We start from the raw sequence: 26794 nt of genomic DNA, 5'->3' as shown, positions 1-26794 counted from the left end.
GCACGCACAACGTGCTTACTGCACAATGTTCATATCTGAAAATGCGTAATTGACCATTATTTTGTTATTCCCTTGATTTTACCCTTCTCTCTATTGTTTCAGTTCAGGATCTTCTCGGGTTTTTATTTTCCGTCAATATATTCCCATTTCTACATATATGCCCCCAGGGTATTTTTTAACATATTTAATTTTAAGACATCAGCAGCAGCAGTCCCTCTGAGAGATAATATACTCAAGAGGAGAAAGAAAATTTGGCAAAAGAACTTATGAATTTGATCTTGTTTCTGATCTTCAAGTCACTTATTGTTCTCAGAATTTCCTGGTTTTTTGCTCTGTCATTTTTGTGGCGATTACACAGGAGAGGACAGTGATTCTCCACCTGGGGGTGGTGAGGAACCTCTTGAAATTATAGCAAAATTGTATGTGCATGCAAGTGCGCTATTTTTAGGTGACACTTCATCAGACAGTCAAATGAATTCAGACCCCAGAAGAAAAATAAGACCATTAGTAAAGAACAAAAACCCTAAGAACTAAGTTCAGTTCAGTCACTCAGTCGTGTCCGACTCTTTGCGACCCCATGAATCACAGCACGCCAGGCCTCCCTGTCCACCACCAACTCCCAGAGTTCACTCAAACTCATGTCCATAGAGTCAGTGATGCCATCCAGTCATCTCATTCTCTGTCGTCCCCGTCTCCTCCCAACCCCAATTCTTCCTAGCATCAGACTCTTTTCCAGTGAGTCAACTCAACACATGAGGTGGCCAAAGTATTGGAGTTTCAGCTTTAGCATCAGTCCTTCCAATGAACACCCAGGACTGATCTCCTTTAGAATGGACTGGTTGGATCTCCTTGCAGTCCAAGGGACTCTCAAGAGTCTTCTCCAGCACCACAGTTCAAAAGCATCAATTCTTCTGCGATCAGCTTTCTTCACAGTCCAACTCTCACATCCATACATGACCACTGGAAAAACCATAGCCTTGACTAGACAGACCTTGGTTGGCAAAATAATGTCTCTGCTTTTTAATACACTATCTAGGTTGGTCATCGGAGAAGGCAATGGCAAGCCACTCCAGTACTCTTGCCTAGAAAATCCCATGGACGGAGGAGCCTGGTAGGCTGCAGTCCGTGGGGTCGCTAAGGGTCGGACACGACTGAGCAACTTCACTTTCACTTTCACACATTGGAGAAGGAAATGGCAACCCACTCCAGTGTTCTTGCCTGGAGAATCCCAGGGACGGGGGAGCCTGGTGGGCTGCCGTCTATGGGGTCACACAGAGTCGGACACGACTGAAGTGACTTAGCAGCAGCAGCAGCAGGTTGGTCATAACTTTCCTTCCAAGGAGTAAGTTCAGAAGACCTAAATGCCAGTCCTTGGGTTGCCAGTTCAGTGACTAGTACATGACCTCCTGGGGCACAGTTTCTCTTGCAGTAAAATAGAGAAGGTAATTCTTACCTTTCTTACAACACAGGGTCATGAGGATCAAATGAGACCATAAATGATAAAATATTGGAAACTCAGAAGTTTGATAAAAGCATTCATTTTTCTTATGCTGCCAAATCTTTCAGTTACGGGAAAACATAAGGGCTGGATCAGAAGTCAAACCAAACCAGTTCTGGCAACGAGGAACATGCTGTTTTCAAAGCACGTTCATGTCCTCTAATGATATTTAAGTCTTCCTGAATTCCTCACTAGCTCTGTATACGGATGCATGGAGAACACAGGCGTTGTGGCAGTTATCCAGTTTATCCAGTCAAGTATCTGAGCACTTGAACTAATATGATAATATATTCTTGCTATTCTTTCTGGTCCTGCCTATCCCTTCTGGTGAATGAACATTCCTGAAGGCACAGCCCTTGTGTGGACAGCTGCTCTTTGCGCAGTGACTCTTTTAAGAGGTTTCCAGAATTAGCTATGTATGTGGCATTGACCGTGTGACCAGCTCCAGCGACAGTGATCTAGGAATAAAGGATGGAAAGCTTCATCATTTTCCCTCCAACAGTGAAGGGCTTTGACCTAAGTGGAGCCCTGGATGGCTTTGGAGTCTGAGACCAGAGTGATGTCAGCTGGCAAATTAAACAAGGAGCCAGGTCAAAAGGCCAGAGCGAGGACCCAGAGGGATGAAGATATACTTTATTACCAAGAGAGTGACACCTTTTAATTGGTGAACTTGACAGATAAAGAGGTGGCAGTCCCAGCTTGCTTCTGATTTGTTCATGCACCAAGTGGGTTTGCGACAACAGAAATCCTTTCCTCTCACTTTGTTTAGAAGTGTGATTTTGATTAGGAAACAAAAGGCCACACAGGAGGCAAACTGTGAAATGGAGGGTGGCTTCTAACTGATAAGGACTGAATTTATTAGAAAGTCCCCTGAAATCCAGGCATGATAATGAAATGAAAATAACTTTATTGTCAATAATTCAACATGAAGTGAAAGTGAAAGTCACTCAGTCGTGTCCGATTATCTGCGACCCCATGGGCTCTACAGTCCACGGAACTCTTTAGGCCAGAACACTGGAGTGGGTAGCCTTTCCCTTCTTCAGGGGATCTTCCCAACCCAGGTCTCCCTCATTGCAGGTGGATTCTTTACCAGCTGAGTCATAAGGAAAGCCCAAGAATACTGAAGTGGGTAGCCTATCCCTTCTCCAGGGGATCTTCCTGACCCAGGAATCGAACCAGGGTCTCCTGCATTGCAGGCAGATTCTTTACCAACTGAACTATCAGGGAAGCCCTCATAACTCATATGTCTCCTACTGCACCTTACAAAGTGTGTTTTTTCTTTTCCTGACTAACATCAACTTGAAGAGGAAAACATTAGTCAGGAAAAGAAAAAACACACTTTGTAGGGTGCAGCAGGAGACATGTGAGTTTATGAGGACTGTTTAATTTTGAATAATACATGTGTCAACTCCATGGATCCTTCCCCAAATTTGCTTGTCTCCTGCTACAGTTCAGTCATCCTACTCTGTCAACAAGCCTAGAACAAATAAATTGTTGAAAATGCTGAAAATACTGCTTTCACTTCCAAAGGAGACTACCTGAAATTATAGGTATTTAGGATGGCATTAAATTTAAAAACCACAGCTTGCAGCCACCATAATTTTTTACAACATAAGCATGGTTATGGAAGTGGTTGTGAAACCTCAGGGCTTGGATGGCACTTGGAAGAGTTTTCTTCTCAGTCTGGACCCTTTCACATTGTAGTGGTTGCTGATGGTTCTGAGCAATGATACCAATATCTTGTTTTTAACTAAAGCCCATCCTTGATTTTGATTTCTTTAGTTTTTCCCCTAATGTCCTTTATTTCTGTTCTAGGATCGCATCCAGGGTATCACATGACATTTAGTCATCACGTCTATTTAGGCTTCTCTGGTCTGTGGCACTTTCTCAGACGTTCATTGTCTTTGATGACCTTGACAGACTGGAGGAGTTTGGGACAGATATTCTGTGGAATGTTCCTCTACTTGGGTTTGTCTGATGATATTTCTCATGATTAGACTGGAGTTATGGGTTTGGGGGAGGAAGGTCCCCGAGGTCAAATATCATTCTCATCGTATCAAGGATCCAAGCTATTAACTATGATTTAACTATAATGGCATTGACTTGATCACCGCTGCTGAGGGAATGTTCGTCAGATGTTTCTCTCTCTTCATATCATTCTCTTCAGAAAGAAGTCACTAAGCAGGTCATGTGAAAGGAATGGAGGTTTACTCTTCACCCCATGAATGGGGTGCACATACATAAATTATTTGGAATTCTTCTGTATGAGAGATCTGTCTTTTCTCCTCCACAATTTTTTTTTAAATATTCAATCGTTTATTTACATCAGTATGAACTTACGGCTATTTATACCTAAGGCTATAATCTGAAACTACAATTATTCATTTTCTTGATCAGATTGCCCCAGCGTTGCCCATGGGAGCTCTTTCAAGTTGGCTCTTGGATACATTGGACATACACGCTGCCATTGGAATTTTTGGTTGTTTTTGAACACTTCCCTACTTTTCAGCCCCATAAGACCTTCTTATGAAGTTATATATTTCCTTCCCCAACCCTGGACTCAGCCACTTCTCCAAAGAGACTTATACTCTTTTCTTGAAGGATAGTACTAACTTCTCTTTATTATTAATATTTTTAAAATACCTAACTGCAGATAAAATGCTAAATGATTTCTTTTTTCTTTTAAAGATTTTTGATGTAAGTCATTTTTAAAATCTTTATTGAATTTGTTACAATATTGCTTCTGTTTATTTATGTTTTTAGTTTTTTGGCCGTGAAGCAGGTGGGAGCTTAGCTCCCTGATAGGGATGGAACCTGCACCCCTGCATTGGAAGGCAAAGTCTTAAACACTGGACTTCTCTCTATTATTTTTTAAAGTATCCATTTATATCACTTTCTCTGAGTCCTTCCATTGTCCTTCTAACTTCAGGAATCCAATTATTTCCCCATTTTTTTTGTTGTTGTTTTACTCTTCTCTTTAGTGCCTTCAACAATCTGTCTTACAGATGCCTCTGAGATTGAAGTTTCCCATCACATTTGAAGCCCCCTCTCTAAAAACTCTCGATCTTCTGTCATCTTTCTACTGAACATCACGTTTTCCTCTCTCTGGCACCTCTAGAGCGTCAGCTTTATGTTGGAAGGAAAGCAACGGTGAGGAATACGAAGAGAAGGAGTGATCTCAAGCGATCTCCTGGGTGGCATATTATTTTTAATTAATGCCGCTGCCATCTCCTCACTTTCCCAGCCAAATTAATGCAGCAAGAATTGTGTTGGCATCTGTGACAGCAAATGGAGAGGAACAGCAGTTTCAAAGGAGGGGGGTGACTGCCCCCCACCCCCAATCTGGGTACACTCTGGAGCAAGGCACAATCCACACGCAGATTGCCAGAGCTCGCCAGGCTATGGGGTGGAACTCGGCGGCTCCCGGGAACACATTTCCTCCTCTGTGATTGACAGCAATGCCCACTCTCCATCACGCAGGAAGACTTTGAAGAAGACTGTTTGCTGATGCATTCCCTGCAGTCATATGGGGAAGGCAGCTTACAGGGAGCTCAGGGGCAAGAAATAAGCACCCTAACACCTGCCATTCATGTCCAGAAGGAACAGGATCACAGAGAGAGCCCAGTTCTCTGTCTTCACTTCAGCCCAGTTGCCCCTTCCTTGCTCCCCACTCATCAGATCACCACCTCTAAAAAAAGTGATGGTTCCTTGCCTATGGCTCAGCAAATGGTTCTCAGGGCCAATGCACCCCAGTGTCCATAGTTCTTGCTAGAAATGTAGAGGGGATAAAGACATGATTTCTGGTTCAGGGCAGACAAGATTAGCCTGTGAGCAGATCACATCAGACGGTGCATTATCTTCAGTATATACACCAATGTTCATGCATTATGTTATATGCATAGATTCTGTGACTTTTATTAATTTTTTATTTTTCAAAAAAATTTACTAAGCTTACTGTTTATTATCTTTAAATTTCTAAGCGTCCAACAACAGATGAATGGATAAAGAAGATAAGGAATGTGTATTAATACAATGGAATACTGTTGTTGTTTGCTCGCTAAGTAGTATCTGACTCCTTTGCAACATCATGGACTACAACCCACCAGGCTCCTTTGTCCCTAGGATTTTCCAGGCAAGAATACTGGGGTGGGTTGCCATTTCCTACTCCAGGGATCTTCCTGACCTAGGAATCAAACCTGCATCTCCTGCATTGGCAGGCAGATTCTTTACCACTGAGCCACCAGGGAAGCCCACAATGGACTACTACTCAGCCATAAAAAAGAATGAAATAATATCATTTGCAGCAACATGGATAGACATAGAGATTATTATACTAAGTGAAGTAAGCCAGGCAGAGAAAGGAAAATATCATATGATATTTTTTATATGTGGAGTCTGAAAAAAAAATGATACAAATGAACTTATTTAGGAACAGGCTTACAGACAATAGAAAACAAACTTATGGTTACAAAGGGGAAAGGGAGCAGGGGGTATAAATTAGGAGGTTGGAATTAATATACATATACTACTGTATATAGAATAGGAGAACAAAGACCTACAGTATAGCACAGGGAATTATACTCAATATTTTGTAAAACCCTGTAAAGGAATCTGAAAGGAATACATACATATATATGTGTGTACATATATATATATGTAAAACTGAATCACTGTGCTGTACACCTGAAATTAACATAGGGTAAATCAACTATACTTTAATAACAATTTTTATTACTAAGCTTATTATTTATCTTTAACTTTCCCAAATAATGTGTGAATACTTCCTTCTTTAGAAAAAAAAAAAAAAAAACCTTACAGAAGAAGCTGAAGGTCTCTCTAACAAGCATACCAACTCCTCCCCAAACCCACATTTACCTTCTCCTTCCCAAATCCCTAGGCAACCACTGTTTGAGGTTTGTTGCCTATTTTCCCAGAGAGAAGGTATGTTTTTTAAAGATACTCAGATTCAGGACTGTCTTATTCAAAACGATACAGCTGACACATCACTGCCACATGGCTCCCTTTCCTTCCCTTCTTTTCTGGCTGTTACTTAGCCTGGGTTGGTGATAAAATTCCAGGCAATACTTGGAATGTGGACAAGCCGAGATGGCTCTTGTCAAAGCAGAATAATCAGAATGGACGAGAAAGGCTGGGCCTGGAGAAGCATGCAGATGTCCCCATTGATGAGTCCAGGCTAGACCAGGTCGAGGGGGCTGGACCAGGGAAATGAGCAAAGGCCAGCCATCAGTCACCAAGAGAAACAGAAGTGGGGGGGGGGGGCCCAACTGGAGGAAGGATCCAAGCCAGGGTGGAGACATGCAGAAGGATGAACATGGTCCTCAGGCCTGGGAGGGACAGGAGAAGCAGGGCCCTGCAGATAAAACCATGGTCTTTGAGCAGAAACATGGTGGCAGGCAGGAGACCACATTGTACCCAGGGGAGATTCCTGCCATGGACTCCTTTTTATACTTTTTATTAATAGTGCCCATACTGAGAAACACAACATTGCCAGGAGCAGAGAAGCCGCCTCTTCTTGTCCCCACTAAAGGATTGAGGTTTTCCTTGGCAACCCTATTCGAGTTTTTTTGTCTTGGTCTCTAAGAACCCCAGGGGGTTCAGCCAGACAGAGAACAGGTAGATGTGTGCGTGTGCATGTGTGTGTGCGTGTGTGTGTGTTTTGGTGGAAAAGAGTCTCCTTTTCTTGTGTGATAGGATCAAGACTTAAAATATTTATGTGCTTTTCTCTTTGGGAGAGAATGGACACATGTATACGTATGGCTGAGTCCCTTTGCTGTTCCCCTGAAACTATCACAGCAATGTTAATTGGCTATACCCCAACACAAAATAAAAAGTTTAAAAAATTAAAAAGGATTTGGAAAGAAAAGAAATCTAGGTATAATCTGTAAAATCGTACAGACTCTAAATTCCAGTGTTCATTGGAGAAATACTATTTTGTATTTTGTTGAAAAATAAAACTTGACTGAAACAATAAAAAACAATAAATAACAAAAATGTTTAAATTAACATCCTCTTTTGTCCCTCTGCATCCACAACCTACTTCCTGGTGGACTCAAGGTGTTAACCTACCTGGGGAAGCCAAAAGGCTGGTTCCAGGGGGAGGAAATGCGTGAGGACTGTTTGGGCAGGGAGACAAAGAGAAAGCTTCCTTGAGCTTCAGAACAGTAAGCTGGGCGAAGTAAACCGGAGGGTTGAGAGCAGGCTGTTACTGGGAAAGGACTGATGTTCTAAATCCCCGAGTTTCCACTTAACACCCCGAGGGTAAGGCCAGCCAGCCAGCTCCTAGAGCTTTAAGTAAAGGAAGTCCGAACAGGTGGGAGTAAAGTTAAAGAAAAACTCACTTTTTCTGACCTGAGTTATATGGGGAGTTGAAGCAGAGAGAAAAGAGGAAACAGGCTGGAGACAGAGATTATTTAACAAACAGCCCTGTTTCCCCTTATCTAGATCATCTCTCCAAAATTATAATACACAGAATTAAAGGGGCGCAGCCCCACTGCCCAGATAGGAAGGACCTGGATGGGCTGTGGCAGGACGGGCTTGCTCCCCTGAGCTGCCCTTGACCGCCTAGTGTATGGACACTGTCTCAGGGGCCACGAGGCCGGCCAGGAGGAGGATGAGGTGCTCACCCAGCAGAGGGCAAGAGCCAGACAGCCCCCACCAGGGCCCAGATGGAAGATGCAGTGAAGACACAGGGAGGATTCAGCATCAGCAGGAGTGGAGAGGAGGCCAAGGCAGCAGTGATGGGCCTGGGTCCCAGCCGAGCCAAGAAAGAAAAGACCCTGAGTTTCAGCCACAGGCATTGGCATCAGAAACCTGCCGGGCATACAGTGACAGGATCACGTCCTGAACGTGCTGTGGGTCCCTTGGGGCAGACAGAGGTGCATCCCAGTCACCGATCCTTCTCTTTAGTACAAAAGTGGGGAGAGGGTATTGCTGACCTGTTGTGTCTTCTGCGCCACAAGTCACCGTAGCCTTGCGGGATGGGCCGGGTACACCTGCTCCCCTCCTCCTAGATGTCCTCTTCCTGGAATAAGAGGCACAGAGCCCTGTGGCCCTCTCCCAGGGGCTGCTATCCTAACACATTCCTGGGTCAGGTATTTTGGACAGCTTGGTATTTGGTGGCTTCTCCCAGGCTTTTGATCTAGATGAGCCCACTGTGTAGGGCAGCTCCACCAGTGGCCCTCAGTCTCCCAGTGGTGTTGCAGGACCAGGAAAGAGAGAGCATCTGTCTGCTTTCTAACAAGTCTCCCATGGAGCTGCCAGGATGGTGGAGCAGAAACCAGCCTGAGATGGCTCACTGGGGTGCAGTTGCCTGCCCTTTCAGGACCTGCCAGGTGGACAGGACGCTTCTGCCTGAGCTAACTTGATAATCACAGACCACACCATGGGGAAAGGTCCACTCTCAAAGGTGGACCTTTGAGAGTCTTCCCAGACCCCAGAGAAGCAGGTGCACCAAAGGCTCAGGTTCTCCCCCAAGCAAGAACCAACAGTGCGTGTGTGTATATTCAGTCACTTCAGTTGTGTCCGACTCTTTGCAACCCCATGGACTGCCTCCAGGATCCTCTGTCCATGGGATTCTCCAAGCACGAATAATGGAGTGGCTTGCCATGCCTTCCTTCAGGGGATCTTCCCAACCCAGAGATGGAACCTGTGTCTCCTGCAGCTCCTGCGTTGCAGGCAGATTCTTTACCGCTGAGCCACCAGGGAAGTTCAAACAACCATGGGCCAGTCTAGAAACAGAATGGGCACTGCTGGCTTGGACAGCAGGTGTCCACTCTTTCTATAGAATAAGAGACAGGCTCAGACCTCAGACCGGGGGTGCTAAGTCCACTTGAACGATCCAAAACCATCCTGATTCCATATAATATTCTCTCTTTCCGTCCTCTTGACATAAAATCAAATGCAATTTCATATTCATATCTCTGAAGGCCTTTTATCTTTTAAGAAGTCCATGTGCTCAATTTGTGCATCTCAAAACCTTCCCATATCCATAGTTGCTGAAGCTGGGTTAGGTCAGCTGGGGGAGCCTTCAGAGTCGAAACTTACTTATCAGATCACAAAATAAATCATTTTAATGGGAGAATGTTAAATGCCATTATCTTACAAAAGCAGGTGGGAAGTGAGTTCAAAGGAAGGAAAGGTGCCATTGGCTTGGGGAATTGGGAAGGTTTTGCATGTCTTTAACCAGAGGAATTATATTTTGATGGATTATACCATGTTGCCTAAATACGCACAGAAATTCATTCACTGTGGAATCATTAAAAGGTCATTGAACCAAAAGTGAAGGCAAGGTACAGTATTTTACAATCTGTAAAATGGGAGGAAAACTCCAGCCCTAGTACTTAGAGTTCTCAATTTCTACTGACATTTTCCTATAGAATATGTGAAGAGCATACATTTTTCAACCATCACTTTGGGGTAGTATACGCGTCACATTTCTTGATTTTTTTCTAACTAAAATGAAAAAACAATCAGGGGCTTCCCTAGTGGTCCAGTTGTTCAGACTCTGCACCCCTAATGTAGGGGACCCAGGTTCGATCCCCAGGTCAGGAAGAGCCCCTGGAGAAGGAAATGGCAACCCACTCCAGTATTCTTGCCTGAGAATCGCCATGGACAGAGGAGCCTGGTGGGTGACAGTCCATGGGGTTGCCAAGAGTTGGACACGACTGAGAAACTGAGAACACACATCTGTGGAAACAGCAGCCAGAATGCACACCCCAAGTATTGGCAGGGCTGAGGAGCCCCCAATTGCCTGGGTCCAATTTGCATGTCCACTGGTGGTCGTGTCCAGTGATGTTTATGAGACATCTCTTGTTAATTTCTCCTTTACGATGGGAGTGTCTAAACAGCCAGGGAAGCTCCAAGAGGAGCACTCCTTAGCTTCCAGGACTGCTTTGTCCTTCCTTCAGTGCTAGCCCGGTTTCACTGGGGAGCTCTGTAGCTTTCCTATGGCTGGAAGCAAGAGACACTCGAGTCCCAACCCTCACCTAGAGTCTGGATTAAGACCGTGACATCCAGATGTGGCTATCTACACTACTAAGGTGAAAGTGAAGTCGCTCAGTTGTGTCCGACTCTTTGTGACCCCATGGTATGGAGCCTGCCAGGCTCCTCCATCCATGGGATTTTCTAGGCAAGAATACTGGAGTGGGTTGCCATTTCCTTCTCCAGGGGATCTTCCTGACCCAGGGATCGAACGTAGGTCTCCCGCATTGCAGGCAGACTCTTTATTGTCTGAGCTACCAGGGAATCCTTAGACATTATTAAGATGATCAAAGGCAATTCCAAGCCAACAGCTGACTGCCATAGTCTCTCCATCCTCATTCCTCTCCTGTATGTTTTCTTTTTGTGTGAGACTCTGAAGCTATTTTCCCAGAAGTAATTTGTCTCTGGGCTTCCCTGGTGGCTTGGATGGTTGAGAACCTGCCTACAGTGTGGGAGGCCCAGGTTCGATCCCTTGATCGGGAAGATTCCCTGGAGAATGGAATGGCTACCCACTTCAGTATTCTTTCCTGGAGAATTCACTGGACAGAGGAGTCTGGGAGGCCACAGTCCACGGGGTCCCAAAGAATTGGATATGACAGAGCAACTAACACTTCGGCTAGGTACTCCTTGAACTGTCTTCAGGGAGCTTGCTATGTTTTCTGCTCTAATCTGCAAGGGGCATTTCTGGAGGTGTATTAGATCAAAGGTCTCTGCACCCACTTCTGGGGCTGCCTGGAAAGTTGGCTGAGCAGCTGCCTCCCCCTCACATGTGTAAATCTTGGATTTGATTTCATTATCCTCTTTCAGTCTTTGAGCAACTAAGCTGGTACTGTGGGGGAAACAAGAAACTGAAATATTCACCCATGTATTTACAGAAGATGTAATAAAATCTGGCCCTAGAGGTCAGATTGTTCATATCCAATGGAAAGTAATACATGCCTGGGTGTTAGGATTAAATATATATATCATACTAGGGTTTCAGCTCATTTGCCTAATATATTTGAAAATGACTCAATTTATTGCAAACTGAGATTTAGGAAGCTCAGTTTACAGGTTGACAAATTAGCATTTGTCTGCACATATTTCACTATTTTGCATAATTAATTCCTCCCTGTAGTACACAGGCATTTTCCTCTACAACGAAACCAGCCTATTTCTCGTTCCCTTCCTGTGAGCATCATGCAAATGGTATTGATTCAGAAGATGCATATTCTTTCCCAAAGCATCCCTTGGAACATGACTGAGATTCTCATCCCAATCATTATCAGCTGTTTATTACCCAGCTTCCCAAACCTCATTCACACACACACAAAAAAAAAAAATTAGAAAAGAAAAAGTTGAGTCATAAGAAACAAAGAAGGTGCTGATGAAATGGATTCTCCTGATCACATGAACTAGGTGTATCAGCTAGCATTATGAGGACCAGAGAAGAAAAATGCTAATTAAAACTGGCTTTAACAATAGAGAAGATACACTGATTCATTCTCATGAAAAAATCTATAGGTAGAAGAGCTAAATAAATTTGGAGAAAGAAATGGCAACCCACTCCAATATCCATGTATGGAATATTCCACAGACAGAGGAAACTGACAGGCTATACAGTCCATGGAGTCACAAAGAGTTGGACGTGACTTAGTGGGTCGCCATTACTGTAGTGGGCAGCCATTCCCTTCTAAAGAGGATCTTCCCAACCCAGGGATCAAACCTGAGTCTCCTGCATTGCAGGAAGATTCTTCACCATCTGAGCCATGAAGGAAGCCTAAACAACAAAACAGCTGAAAAATGTCACTAAGGGGTTTTTTTTTTTTTTTTTGTCTTTCAAAATGTTTTCTTCAGAGTTGTCTTCTCCCAACGCTGACTCTCTTCTTCATTCTACAATAGCTTTCAAGAGTTGCATAGTTCCAGCAAAAAAAGAAAGATGCCATCTTTATTCTCAGCAAAAACCTAAACATTAATCTAATTGGATGGCTGTGGTCACATGTCCAACACTGAGCCAATCACTGTGGCCAGGTAGAACACCAGTCATATGCTTTCTCCCTCCAACTGGGATGAGATCAGCTTCCTGAAACCAACATGCGTCCCCAACTAAAATTAGAAGCTTTCAGGTGGCTCAGATGGTAAAGAATCTGCCTACAATGCAGGAGACCCAGGTTTGATCCAAGGAAGATCCCCAGGAAAACAGAATCCAACCCACTCCAGTATTCTTGCCTGGAGAATCCCATGGACAGAAGAGTAAGGTGGGCTACAGTCCGTGGGGTCGTAGAGAGTCAGACAAGACTGAGCAACTAACACTTTCACTTTATTTTCAGAAAGAAAGAAGTATGGAGAGGGGGTGGGGTAGACAAGAAGGCTACCTATATATATATATATATGTATGTATTTACAAAAGTAGAGACAGATAAATCTGAACTGGAGAAAAATCTGAAATTTTTAAAAAGTATTCTTTAGCACTATTTCTTTCACATATAGGCAGTAAGTCAAATGAGGCCAAGGAATTGTTGGCAGGCACTTGAACGCATAGACATGGCTGATTGGCAATGATCCTCTCAATCATATATAAGCATACTAGTTTTTCTTGTTTGTTTTTTTTTTTTCATTTATTTATTTATTTCGCTGTATTGGGTCTTAGTTGCACATGGGGGATCTAGTTCCCTAATCAGGGATTGAACCTGGGCCCCTGCTTTGGGAGTGTGGAGTCTTAGCCACTGGACCACCAGGAAAGTCCCTCTTACTTCTTAACATTATATTTATATAGAGTTTACTCTTTTTGACATTATATTTATATAGAGTACTCAGGCACATCAGACGTTTTATGAAGTACTGCTCATTGGTTTGTGTTTGAAATCATGAGATCACAGGGGTTGGGGTGGAAATCCTTGGCAACTGAGGCCTTGAGTGGAATAGGAAAGAAGTATGGCCACTTACTGCTCTTCCTTCTCTCTTGTAAAATTCAGCAAAGCAAGGTGTAATGAAGACCTGGCTAAGAAAATCTGTGATGGAGAAAGCTCAAAGTCAGCAAGTCTAGATTCCTACCAGGGACGTGTTTGAGAGCTTATAGCATCGTTGTTTCTCAGTCACTCAGTCATGTCCAACTCCCTGTGACCCCATGGACGACAGCACGCTGGCTTCCCTGTCCTTCACTACCTCCTGGAGTTTGATCAGATTCATGTCCATTGAGTCAGGGATGCTATCTGACCATCTCATCCTCTGTTGTCCCCTTCTCATCCTGCCCTAAATCTTTCCCAGCATCAGAGTCTTTTTCAATGAGTCAGTTCTCTGCATCAGGTGGCCAAAGTCTTGGAGCTTCAGCTTCAGCATCAGTCCTTCCACTTAATATTCAGGGTTGATTTCCTTGAGAATTGACTGTTTTGATGTCGCAGTCCAGGACTCTGAAGAGTCTTATCCAGCACAATTCGAAAACATCAGTTCTTGGATGCTCGGGCTTCTTTATGGTCCTACCTGACTACTGGAAAAACCATAGCTTTGACTAAATGGACATTTGTCAGCAAAGTGATGACTCCTACTGGTGCCTCCTGCTGGAGCATCTCTCCAAGGATTTGTTTCTAAGCACACCCAATCATCACCCCCAGCTCTCTCCTTATTTTGTTATCTATAACTGCCAGTAATTGACTGATTAGTCAGGTTTTGTTTTCTCGGGGGGCGGGGGGGATGTGTAAAGGCCATTCACTTCTCTCTGAGGTTCTTCCCTCTGCACTCCATTACAGAAAGTAATGCAGGTATATAATATCCCTTAAAAAAAATGCCCTCCTTAAATAAATACATCCAGCTTTTCAGGTCAAGTAAGGTTTATCTCATGTAATTTGTACCTATTATTTCCTAGTGCGAAGTCAATATTCCACCTGAATCAAAATTAACTAGGGGAAAGGTTCTTATTAGAAATGGTATTTCTGAGCCTCACTCTAAAGCATAGTGAAGCGGAAATTCTAGTGAGTTAAGATTTTAGCCAGTTCCCGAGGTGACTCTTAGGCCCATTAAAATTTGAAAAATAACTGCCTCAGGAAACAGACAGGGTTTTGGGGGGAAATCGTGGTAAGCTTATCCAGACAGAAGGAGTCTGAAAGGTTTTTAACATAGATATCTCCTGAGCTCTATTGATTTTTAGGCGGAGCTATGTCTGATCCTTCTTAAGCTGTCACTGACTCATTTCTTGTGATTCTTCTTTGAAAGTCAGACTAGAACACAACCAAATTAAGAGGCAAGCCAATGGAACGTTTCTATGGGATGTCAGTCCAAGATTGTTGCTAAAACATCTCTGAAAATAAAGTGGAGAATACCATATTTACTGGAATGCTCTTAGGAAGACCATTGCATATGAGTAGGGAGGAATATTCTGATGAGTTGCTCTGGGAGCAAAATTACTACAAGCTTGTCTAAACAATAAAAATGATAATAATGATGATGATAATGATAGTCCATGGCCTTCTAAGGAGGTTAAGTGCAGTAAATGCTAAGGCTGTGTGGAATATTTGAGGTTTGGGCCAGAGCTGAATGGTCTGGATGAGAGAACAGGTGAGGGCCCAGTCTGTGATTTTCCATTCCTGCTTTACTACCTATATGATCCATCATGCTTATAAATAAATGGACCAACAAATACTCATATCATAACAGCTTTAAGAGACACCCCATCTGTAACCCTCCTGGGAAACCTGTCTATTTCAGGATGGCCTGTCAGGACTGTCCAATTCTTTTTTTTTTTTAATAAGGCTTCACTGCCCACCCCCCACCCCACTTATTTGGCTGTGCCAGGTCTGTGCATGTGGGATCTAGTTCCCTGACCAGGGATCAAAGTCTGGCCCCTTGCATTGGGAGCTTGGAGTCTTAGCCACTGGACTACCAGGTAAGTCCCCAATTCTTTGATTTTCCATTTTCATTATTGGGAATTTTTCTCCCAGGTCTCCACTCCCTTGCTCACCAAAAGCAATCCCTCAGACTTCAGAGACCACTGGATTCATGCATTAAAAATAGAAACACAAGCCCCTGAAATCTCAAATAAGAGTTATTTGCATCTCTGAAGAAACTTCTGATGAGCTTGACAAGCAACCAGAGTTAATAAAAGTCTGCAGGCTTCACACAGCAATCACCTCAAGTGGTTCCCTAGTCACTGATCCGCTCATCACTGGGGCCTTTGAACCTAGCATCCAACCCACAGTGAACTTGTAATGTAAAATACAAACTCTTCGAATTCACAGGAATATTAAAGATTTACCTCTAAGGTTTTCAGGCCATAAAATCCTGTGTTATTTTTTCCCTCCTGTCTGATGATGCCCTGTAAGCTGCCCCATTGTGTTTGAGAGGTGAGGCCAACCTGTGGTGACATGGAGAAACCTACTACTCTCCTTTGGGAATGTTCATCTCAGTGTGTTTTTGCATGAATTTCCCCTATATAATTATTTTTGTGGGGTATTAGCAGATGTATACCCTTCATTTGCCCAATACTGCTCAACTATCTAAAATAACAAGATTCTGCCTGCTGCAACAAAGATCAAATATCTCATGTGCTACAACTAAGTCCCAGCACAGCCAAATAAATAAATGTTGTTATTGTTCAGTCACTGTCACTTCCAACTCTTTGAGACCCCATGGACTGCAGCATGCCAGGCTCACCATCTCCCGGAGTTTGCTCAGATTCATGTCCATTGAGTGAGTGATGCTATATAACTGTCTCATCCTCTGTCCCTCCCCTTCTCCTTTTGCCTTCAATATTCCCCAGCATCAGAGTCTTTTCCAACGAGTCAGCTCTTTGCATGAGGTAGCCAAAGTGTCGGACCTTCAGCTTCAGCATCAATTCTACCAATGAACATTCAGGGTTGATTTCCTTTAGGATTGACTGGTTTGGTCTCCTTGCAGTCCAAGGGACTCTCAAGAATCTTCTCCAGCACCAGAGTTTGAAAGCATCAATTCTTCAAAAAATAAAAAATGAAATACAAGATGAGCCCTCATCACTGAGTTCTATTTAGGGATTTACTAAGTTTCTAGTTCAAAACAGAAACTTGAGCACATGGTGATACTTCCACATTCTTCTAAGTTTACATTGAAATTGCACACCTATGAACACACCCTACAGCAGAGCAGGGGAAAAGAAATAGATACCATCAGAAACTCTTTAAATCTGGGGGGCTGTTTGGAGGATCCAGTGTAATCTTTATGTATCACAGAGAAAAACTAGAAGAAACCACAGCCCAAAGCATCGAAGTTAAACATCAGTCTTCTCAGAGGAGTCCTGAGAAAGTTCCTGTTAGCGTCCCCAACTGTAAGCTAGGGCCAGAGGACATCTTCAAGGTTTTAACTGAAGAACTGCATTTTAAAGACCAAGTCAGTGGGTCCTTTGCCCTTGAACAGAGTTGCTGGCCACCATGGCTTCTACCTTCAGGTAAAAAGCTGAAAGACTCATTCTAGAGAACATAGGATCATTGTGTGTTATCATCTCTCATCTTCCTGTGGGTTGACTGGGCTTAGGTCAATGGTCTGTCTCTCGCAGGGTTGGAGGGGAGGGCAGGCAGGGAGAGGGGTGCAGGAAGGTAGAGTCATCTGAAAGTGCCTGGGCAGGAAGGCATGCATATGACTTGGGGATCTGGGGCCTGGTCAGGCATCCATCTCTCCAAAAATCTCTCCCCCTGACTAGTGCTGGCTTCCTCACCATATGGTCATCTCAAGGGAGCTGGACTTCTTACATGCCCCATCTGACTTTCCCCAGAGCTTATGCTCTAAGAAACAGGAAGTGACAGCTGGCCCAGACCTAGAACTGATTACATCTCTTCAGTTAATAGTCTATGGATCCAAGTCATCATAGATCCCTACAGACTCAAGGAAAGTAAAGATCAAACTCACCTCTCAGTGGGAAAAGTGAGCAAATGATTTGCACCCATCCTACCCTAGGAGAGCTCCTGGTGAAAGTGTTGGGGACCTCAGAGAACCAACAAAACTGAAGCACTCAAGGGCTCTGTGCTCAGAGGCCTTTGCACCGACAGTGACGGAGGTCCCTAACCTGCTTTCTTATTCCCAGTCTCTGAACATTAAAAGAGAGCCTGCCTATAATTATGCTTGCTGACTGAAACCTCACATTTGGTCCTTCTTTTTAAGACAAAGGCTTATTATGAAAGAGACATACACACTGCTGAGAAAATGCACACCAATTATCTTCACATATCAGAGTACCTTGTTGTTTAAAAAAATGGGGTGAAGCACTTGCAAACAAAGATTGTAAGGTATTTTAAAACTCAGAAGCATGAAAGAAAAAGAAAAGGATTAGTAAACACAAACTAAATAATCCCAGAGGCAGAAAAAAAGAGATAATTCAGGAAAAATGATGAGAACTATTTGAAAATATTCTGATTCCTGCCTACAGGTTTGGGCAGATGCTGTAAACACAAATTAAGAGCAGTTTCTTTTGAAAAGGTATCAATCAGAACGCAAGAGAGAATTTTTCAAAGTGAAGATATAACTGCAAAAGTAAAGATTTCACTCGATAAGCTGTATAGTAAATTGGGATAGAGATTACGATTAGGTTTTTGATCTGAGAAATAAAATCAAAGAAGAAATCTCTCAGAACTGGGAGCAAAAAGATGAATATATGGGAAAAGTTAGGAAACACACATGTCAAATCTAGGAGGTCTGACAGCAATCTAATAGACTTCTTAGAAGGAGAAAGCAGAAGCATAAGAAGATAAAACATAATTACAGACATTAAAGAGAAAAAAAATAAAAGTTTCTGAGATGAGAGTGGATATGACTCAATACTGAGCCTCTCCTGAGTATGGAGAAGAATAAATGAGGAAATAACTCACATAGAGATGTATCCTGCTGAAATTTCCTAACTCAGAGCTTTAAGACGATATCCTTAATGCTTCCAGAGAGAAAAGAGAGGTTGCTCCCAGAGAAAGCTAAGCATGTTAATATATACTTCTGGTCAGCAACACCGAGTCATGGAAGAGGAGCAATATATTCAAACTTCTATGGAAAAACTGTTTTGGATCTGGAATTCTATACCCAGCTAAGCTATTAATTAAATGCAGAGATTAAAACAAACAAAGAAAGAAAAGATGTTTATGGCCAAACAAGTGCGTTACCTGTGTTTCTAAAATGTGAAAAGACTGTTCATCTTAAAAACTGCAGAGCAACTGTGGCAATAAGGATGGCGTGATACACACATTAAAGGTGCAGTTGAGCATCATTCAGAAGCAGAGGAAGCAAGTCAGAAAGAGAAAAGCAAGTCCCGTACATTAACTCATGTATGTGGAATCTAGAAAAACAGTACAACACAGGGGCACAGGGAGGCGAGGAGAGGATGTGACGGACTGAGAGAGCAGCACTGGCATGTCTACACTACCGTGTGTAAAATACAGAGCTGCTGGGAGGCTGCTGTGCAGCACAGGGAGCTCAGCGTGGTGCTGTCATGACCTAGAGGGGCAGGATGCAGGGGTAAGGAAAAAGAGGGAAGTCCAAAAGCGGATATAGGTGTACATAGAGCTGATTCACTTTGTTATACAGCAGAAATTAACACAACACTGTAAAGTCATTACATTCCAATAAAGAAAAGAAGTAGAGGAAACAAGAAAGACATTAACAGACAGTCCATCGGAGTGGAGTGCTTGGAAATTACCAGGAAAAGATGGATAAATGTGATTACCCAAACTTTTAAAGGTTTAAAACAACAAAAATAAGTTTGAAGTTTATATCGCAAACCAGAAAAAGATTTCTACCACATGTGACAATAGACTAATATCCTTGGTATGGAAAATGCTTCTGTAAGACAATTTAAAAAATGGGATAGAAATGGAAAAATGGCAAATATCATGAATAGGCAAGTCACAAAGGAAGGAAAGAAATGATGCCAGACAAAAGGTGGCTGAATGTTTGTGTGTACCCATGCAATACATATGTTGAAATGCTACCCCCTCCCAAACATGATGGAATTAGTATGTGGGGTGTTTGGGAGGTAATAAAGTCAGGAAAGTGGACACCCATGATGGGATTTGCATCCTTAAAAAGGAGACTCCACCATAGCACAGCTGTATAGCATAGGAAACTACACTCAGTATTTTGCAATAACCTATAAGGTTATAAGGGCTTCTCTAGTGGCTCAGACAGTAAAAAATCTGCCTGCAATGCAGGAGACTCAAATTTGACCCCTGACTTGGGAAGATTCCCTGGAGAAGGGAATGGCTACCCACTTCAGTATTTTTGCCTGGAGAATTCCATGGACAGAAGAGCATGTCAGGCTGTAGTTCACAGGGTTGCAAAGAGTTGGACATGATTTATATATATACAAGTACATGTGTCTGCCTAATAATTATCACATTTATTCTTCATTATGCAATCCTGAAAAAAAAAAACCCAGCTTGCTTAGAGAACAGACATCAGTGTATTCTGAACATCCATCGACTTTGTTTTTCCCATTGGCATTTCCAACCACCCACTACCCATCCCTTCAGTCACAACTTGGGTCAATTGTGTCACTTTCTGGTTGCTTTGGGGTATCAAAATTCCATCCAGTTTAAGGCTTTACTCAAGTCTCCTATTTTAAATTCTTTATCTCATCCAAAATCAGCTTTGGGTCCTTACTGTGGTGGGTGTTGGGCCACTGTCTCCTCCCAGATTCTCTTTTCCCACCACATTTCCAGGCTTCATTCCCCTAGGAGGGCAGAGAGGAAGGAAAGGCACATTGGAGACGACGTGACATAACTGTGATGCAACCTGGTCTCACTGAGTCCACTTCATTCCATCTGGTGTTTTTCAGTTTCCAGAAATGTGCTGGCATCTGCGTAGATTTAGGCAAGGTTTTCCTGGGATAGTGTGCAACTTCACCATTGCCTCTGTTTTTAAAAATATTTGTTTATTTACTTTGGCCACGCCGGGTCTTAGCTGTGGCACATGGGATCCAGTGGGATCTTCGATCCTTGTTGCAGCATGCAGGATCTTTAGTTGTGTGACGTGGGATCTAGTTTCCTGACCAGGAGGTCAAATCTGGACCCCCTGCATTGGGAGCACAGAGTCTTAGCCACTGACCCACCAGGGACGTCCCCATCACAGCCTCTTTAATCACTGACCTCTTCCGTGTTTCCGTTTGCCCCTGCCAATGGTCCACACCCTCTACCTTGCTCCCAGTGGGTGTCGCCATTTTGCCAGGCTGAGCCCTGAGTGCATCCACAGCATCTGCTTACTCTTCTAACTTAGGCAGTCTTCTGTGTGATGTCCTGGGATGGCTAGGTGCCTCTTCGCACTCCTGGGGGACCCTGGAGGTCTGGGTGAAGCCTCTCTATCCTCTGGTGGGTACATGAGACCACAATCCCTACTGTCCATCTGCTGAGAAGTCTTCTCCCACAAGCTTTGTGCCTTTAGAAGTGCCTGTAGAAGGGGGTGTCTGTCACTGAGCTCATATCACTCCCAGGGACACGATCACATTCTCCCAAGAATTGTCTCATGATGCCCTGCTCCAGGGGTAGCATCCAGCCTGGGAGTGTTACGCCTTTCTCTCCTTCTGCTGGGACTGGTGATCTCTCCCAGTGATACTCTAGGAGCCCCCTTCCCCACCTCTCATTGGGTCTCGCAGTTACTTGCACATGAAGGAAATAAGCTCCCTGCACCCATGAGAAGGAGGAGTAACCACCAACCCTCACCACCACCCAGCCTAGACACTGCTTCAAACTTCTGACCATTTTCCTACCCATTCTCTTTTATTTAAATGTATTTATTTTTAATTGAAGCATAATTGCTTTACAGTATTGTGTTGCTGTGCCTGTGCTAAGTCACTTCAGTACTGTCTGACCCTTTGCAACCCTATGGACTGTAGCCCATCAGGCTCCTCTGTCCATGGGATTCTCCAGGCAAGAATACTGAAACAGGTTGCCATGCCCTCCTCCAGGGAATCTTCCTGACCCAGGAATTGAACCCAAGTCTTTTAGGTCTCCTGAATTAGCAGGTGGGTTCTTTACGATTAGTGCCACCTGGGAAACACAATATTTTGTTGGTTTCTATGGGGGCTTCCCTGGTGGCTCAGAGATTAAAGCACCTGCCTCCAATGCAGGAGACCCAGGTTCGATCCCTGGGTCGGGAAGATCCCCTGGAGAAGGAGACGGTAACCCACTCCAGTATTCTTGCCTGGAGAATCCCATGGACAGAGAAGCCTGGTAGGCTACAGTCCACGGGGTCGCAAAGAGTCATACACGACTGAGCGACTGAACGAAACCAAACATCAGCATGAATCAGCCATAGGTTTACCTACGTCCCCTCCCACTTGAACATCCCTCCCACTTACCTCCCCATCCCACCCTCTAGGTTGTTACCGAGCCCCAGTTTGAGTTCCCTGGGTAATACAGCAAATTCCTATTGGTAATCCATTTTACAAATGGTAATGTATGTTTCTTTGCCAACAGAGGTCCATCTAGTCAAAGCTATGGTTTTTCTAGTAGTCATGTATGGATGTGAGAGTTGGACTATAAAGAAAGTTGAGCACCCAAGAATTGATGCTTTTGAACTGTGGTGTTGGAGAAGACTTTTGAGAGTCCCTTGGACAGCAAGGAGATCCAACCAGCCCATCCTAAAGGAAATCAGTTCTGAATATTCATTGGAAGGACTGATATTGAAGCTGAAACTCCAATACTTTGGCCACCTGATGTGAAAAACTGACTCATTGGAAAAGACCCTGATGCTGGGAAAGATTGAAGGCAGGAGGAGAAGGGGCTGACAGAGGGTGAGATTGTTGGATGGCATCATTGACTCAATGGACATGAGTTTGAGTAAACTCCAGGAGTTGGTGATGCACAGGGAGGCCTGGCATGCTGAAGTCTATGGGGTTGCAAAGAGCTGGACATGACTGAGCGACTGAACTGAACTGAACTGAATGTGTTTTCATGTTACTCTCCCCTCTGCCCATCTACTTTTTTGCTATATCTCCTGCTCACACACTTCAGCACGTCAGAGAGTTTCCAACTGTGCCCAGAGAATCTCCAAACCTCAGGACATCACCCAGCTCCCAGGCTGGGTCCTGCCTGGCAGTACCACCTTGCAGCTACCATTGGTTGTGCCAGGGACTTCTAAGGCAGGCTGTGGGGCTGTGGAAGAGAAAAGCCACACCCGCCTCGGAAATGTCAGAATACTTCCTTGACTATGGCCATTCATGTGCTGAAAATGGTTTCATTCAGATTTTGTTTTCACCTCTCTTTACATTTGAAAAGACAAGAGCATTAATTAACATATGACTCGATGGAAACACATAAATAGAAATCATAACAAAAGTCTAACCTTTAAAGGGTTCAAATTTAAAATCTCTGAGAAAGCAAGTGATTATTTTATTGATGTAGTTTTTCTACCAACTCTCAAAACCTGCAGGTGTTAAATTAGCTGCACAAGAATTTCTCTCTGCTTCCGAGTCTGCAGTAGAAACATGCTAATGAGAATTAGAGGAAATTAATGGGAGAGGGCCTAGGAGGCCACAGGAGAAGTTCAGCACAGCTTCCTGTGTGGTAAATTTTCAGAAAAGCTGCTGTAATTTATCACGACCCAGAACCTTATAAAAAGTAGAGATATCAATTTGTTGACAAAGGTCTGTATAGTCAAAGCTATGGTTTTTCCAGTAGTCATGTACATACGTCAGAGTTGGTCCATAAAAAAGGCTGAGCATCAAAGAACTGATGCTTTCAAACTGTGGTGCTGTTGCAGGAAAGGGAACCGCTTCCAGGGCCCGAAACTGGGCTCTTGTCTAACACTCGGAAAAGAATTGTCCGAGGAGACACGTGCTGACAGAGCAAGAGATTTTATTGGGAAGGGCACCTGGGTGGAGAGCAGTAGGGTAGGGGAACCCAGCAGAACAGCTCTGCTGTGGCTCGCAGTCTCGGGTTTTATGGTGATGGGATTAGTTTCCGGGTGGTCTTTGGCCAATCATTTTAATTCAGAGTCTTTCCTGGAGGCACATGCATCACTCAGCCAAGATGGATGCTAGCAAGGGGGATTCTGGGAAGTGGACGGACACCCAGTGTTTCCTTTCCACCTTTCCCGAACTCTTCCGGTTGGTGGTGGCTTATTAGTTCCATATTCCTTATCAGGATCTCCTGTCATAAAACAACTCATGCAAATGGTTACCCTGGTGCCTGGCCAGGGTGGGTGGTTTCAATCAGTGTGCTTCCCCTAACAGTGCTGGAGAAGACACTTGAGAGTCCCTTGGACAGCAAGGAGGTCAAACCAGTTAATCTTAAAAGAAATCAACCTTGAATTTTCACTGGAAGGATTTGCTGAAGCTGAAGCTTCAATGCTTTGACTACCTGATGCAAAGAGCTGATTCATTGGAAAAGACCCTGATGCTGGGAAAGATTAAGGGCAGAAGGAGAGAGCGGCGACATAGGATGAGATGGTTGGATGGCATCACCAACTTAACAGACATGAGTTTGAGCAAACTCCGGGGGATAGTGAAGGACAGAGGAGCCCGGTGTGCTGCAGTACATGGGGTGGCAAAGAGTGGGACATGACTGAACGACTGAACAGCAAGGAGCTTATAAGTAAAAACAAAAAACCAAAAAGCATGCAAAGCTACACCCTTAACCAGTGCCCTTTTCCTAATACGCAATTCTAAAAAATGCTAAAGATAACGTCAGTTTCAAAACAGCTCTGTCTAAATCTACCTCCAAAAACAACAATAAAAGAGGAGCAACTGTGAAGCAGAACCCATACCTTAGTGTTCCCAAAACTAAACAGAGAGCAAGACTGATGTTAATGGTGATGGTGATATAATTATTATATAAATTTTGACTGCAGTATGAAAGATGGGGCAAATGCTACATCTTTAGCAAGCAAAAGATTCAGAGTGTTAGGTAGTTAGAACAGAAAACAGGAGTCCAAAATGGTGGTAGCTAAAAGACAAGGAAGGGAAAAGCCTGTGAAAATAGAACAAAGGAAGGTCCGAGGACCGGAGTGAGGACTTCAGGTAGGAAAAACAATACTCCTGGCTAACCCAATTTACATAGGGCAGGCCCAGGGGGAGGAAAAAAACATATAAAAAGAGGAGCCAAAGGGCTCGCTGTCTCTCTCTCTCTCCCACGCGCTGGGGCACTCTTCTCTTTGAGTCTTTGGTTCGACATGCCCTCACGCCTCGAAAATGAATTTTCCTGCTATTAGCTAAATAAAATAGAGCTGTAACACTGAGCTGTAACACTGATTTGTCTAAGAGCTGTAACACGGTCCGCTTGAGACCTGAGAGCTATAACACGGTCTGGCCAAGACCCAAGAGCTGTGACACACCGAGGGCTTTAATGTCTGTCACCCCAAATCTTTGTTGTGACGAGATGGAACCGAGGAGCATACACTCGCCTGACAAGAGTTTATTTGGTCCAAAAGTCTCATTTTACAGATAAAGTAACTGAGGCCCAAGACATTAAGATGATACCTAATCTCATGAAAGTGAAAGTGTCAGTCGCTCAGTCTGGTCCATCTCTTTGCAATGCCATGGAGCCCACCAGACTCCTCTGTCCATGGAATTCTCTAGGCAAGAATACTGGAGTGGGGTGCCATTCCCTTCTCCAGGGGATCTTGAATTCATACCTAGATGTCAAACCTACTAAGCTATATTGATAGTGATACAGACATTGCCAGGAATGTTAGTATTAGCTCTGATCCTGGTCCACTGATGTCAAAGACCAACATGGTGATGTAAAAAATTAATAATCAGAATCCTCAATTAAGTAGAGTCAGGAAACCAGCAGGGGGAGCCCTCATGCCCTGTGAAGACAGCAGAGCCCAACAGAAAGAAGAAAGACCTCTTATTTCCTGGCCAGGACTCAGCCAATGACAAGATAGGAAAAACTCTACCTCCTGTCACCCTCCCAATTTCCTTTCCCCTCTATAAAAGCATTCTCCTCCCCTTGCTTGCCATGGTGGCTAACTCTGAATTGCAATTCTTTGCTGATCCCAAATAAACCCATCTTTGCTAGAGAAATTCTATCTGTTTCAGGTCAACGTGCATGCTAAGTTGACCTGAAACAGCCATATCTGACTCTTTGTGAAACCATGGACTGTAGCTTACCAGGCTCCTCTGTCCATGGGATTCTCCAGGCAAGAATACCGGAGTGACCTGCCATTTCCTCCTCAAGGGGATCTTCCCAACCCAGTTATCAAACGTGGGTCTCCTGCATTGCAGGCAGATTCTTTACCATCAGAGCTACCAGGGAAGCCCCAAATTGGCTCCTAAAAGATAAAGCGTTTGGGTCTTTCCTGGTGGTCCAGTGGTGAAGACTGTGTTTCCAATGCTGGGGGCTTTAGTTCAATCCTTAGTCAGGGATCTAAGATCCCACAAGCCATGCAACATGGTAAAATTTGTTTAAAAAAATTTAAAACAAGAAAAGTGTGGGAAGAGTTGTAAAGCACAAACAAAGAGTCTTAACACAGGGGTCTGGGAAATGGGAAGTGAGTCCAGTTGACAGAAAGGCTGAACACTCAGCTGGATCTAAGCTGCATTTGTATAACCTTCTGCACCTCACTGGTGATTTTGTTCTTCATGTTGAAAATGATGGAGAGGCAATGGAGGAGCTTTTCGTAGAATGAGTGAGATTGGATTTCTGTTTTAGAAAATGATTCTGTTGGTATTCCAAAGGATGGATGGCAGGGGCGGAGAGTCTAAAGGCAGGAAGATCAATGTACCAGCAACTGAAATAGTAGAAGCGAGAAATAAATGCCCAACCAAAGCCGTGCTGGTGGGGATGGAGAGGAAGGCTGGGTTCTGAGTGTTGTGTCTAGGACTGACAGGACCCCTGAGGATTGTGTGGATCACTGGGCATCTCTGACTTCCGGTGAGTGTGGTGGTGATGCTCTGTTTAAAGGAATGCTCACAGTAATGATGAAGCCGAACCCCGCTTCCTCTCTGTGTTCCAGCATTGACTGCTGGTCTGACTTTTGAAGGTAGAACTTGTTTCTGCTTCTGCTTGGCCCTTTACCGGGTATGCTCAGCTCCAGATTGTTGTATAGCTGGATTCTCCTCCTTCTGGTCCTGTTAGAGCTGAATTATGTCCTCCCAAAATTCACAAGTTGAAGTCCTGACACCTACTACTCTGAATGTGACCTTATTTGGAGACAGTCATTGCAGATGCAGATAATTAAATTACGATGAGGCCACACTGGACTAGGGTGGGCCCCTAATGCAATATAACCGGTGTCCTTATAAAAAAGGGAAATTGGGGAATACATGCGCATAGGGAGAACGCCACGTGAAGATGAAGGCAGAGGTTTGGGTGGTGCCTCTTCAAAGCATGGCAAAGATGGCCTGCAAACCACTGCCGAATTCTTGATCTTGAA

This window comes from Moschus berezovskii, chromosome 20, assembly GCF_049115385.1.
Source record: "Moschus berezovskii isolate FMDL1 chromosome 20, NW_MosBer_1.0, whole genome shotgun sequence".
Lineage (NCBI taxonomy): Eukaryota > Metazoa > Chordata > Mammalia > Artiodactyla > Moschidae > Moschus > Moschus berezovskii.
The sequence above is the reverse complement of the archived record's forward strand: the minus strand, read 5'-3'. Positions refer to the sequence as shown.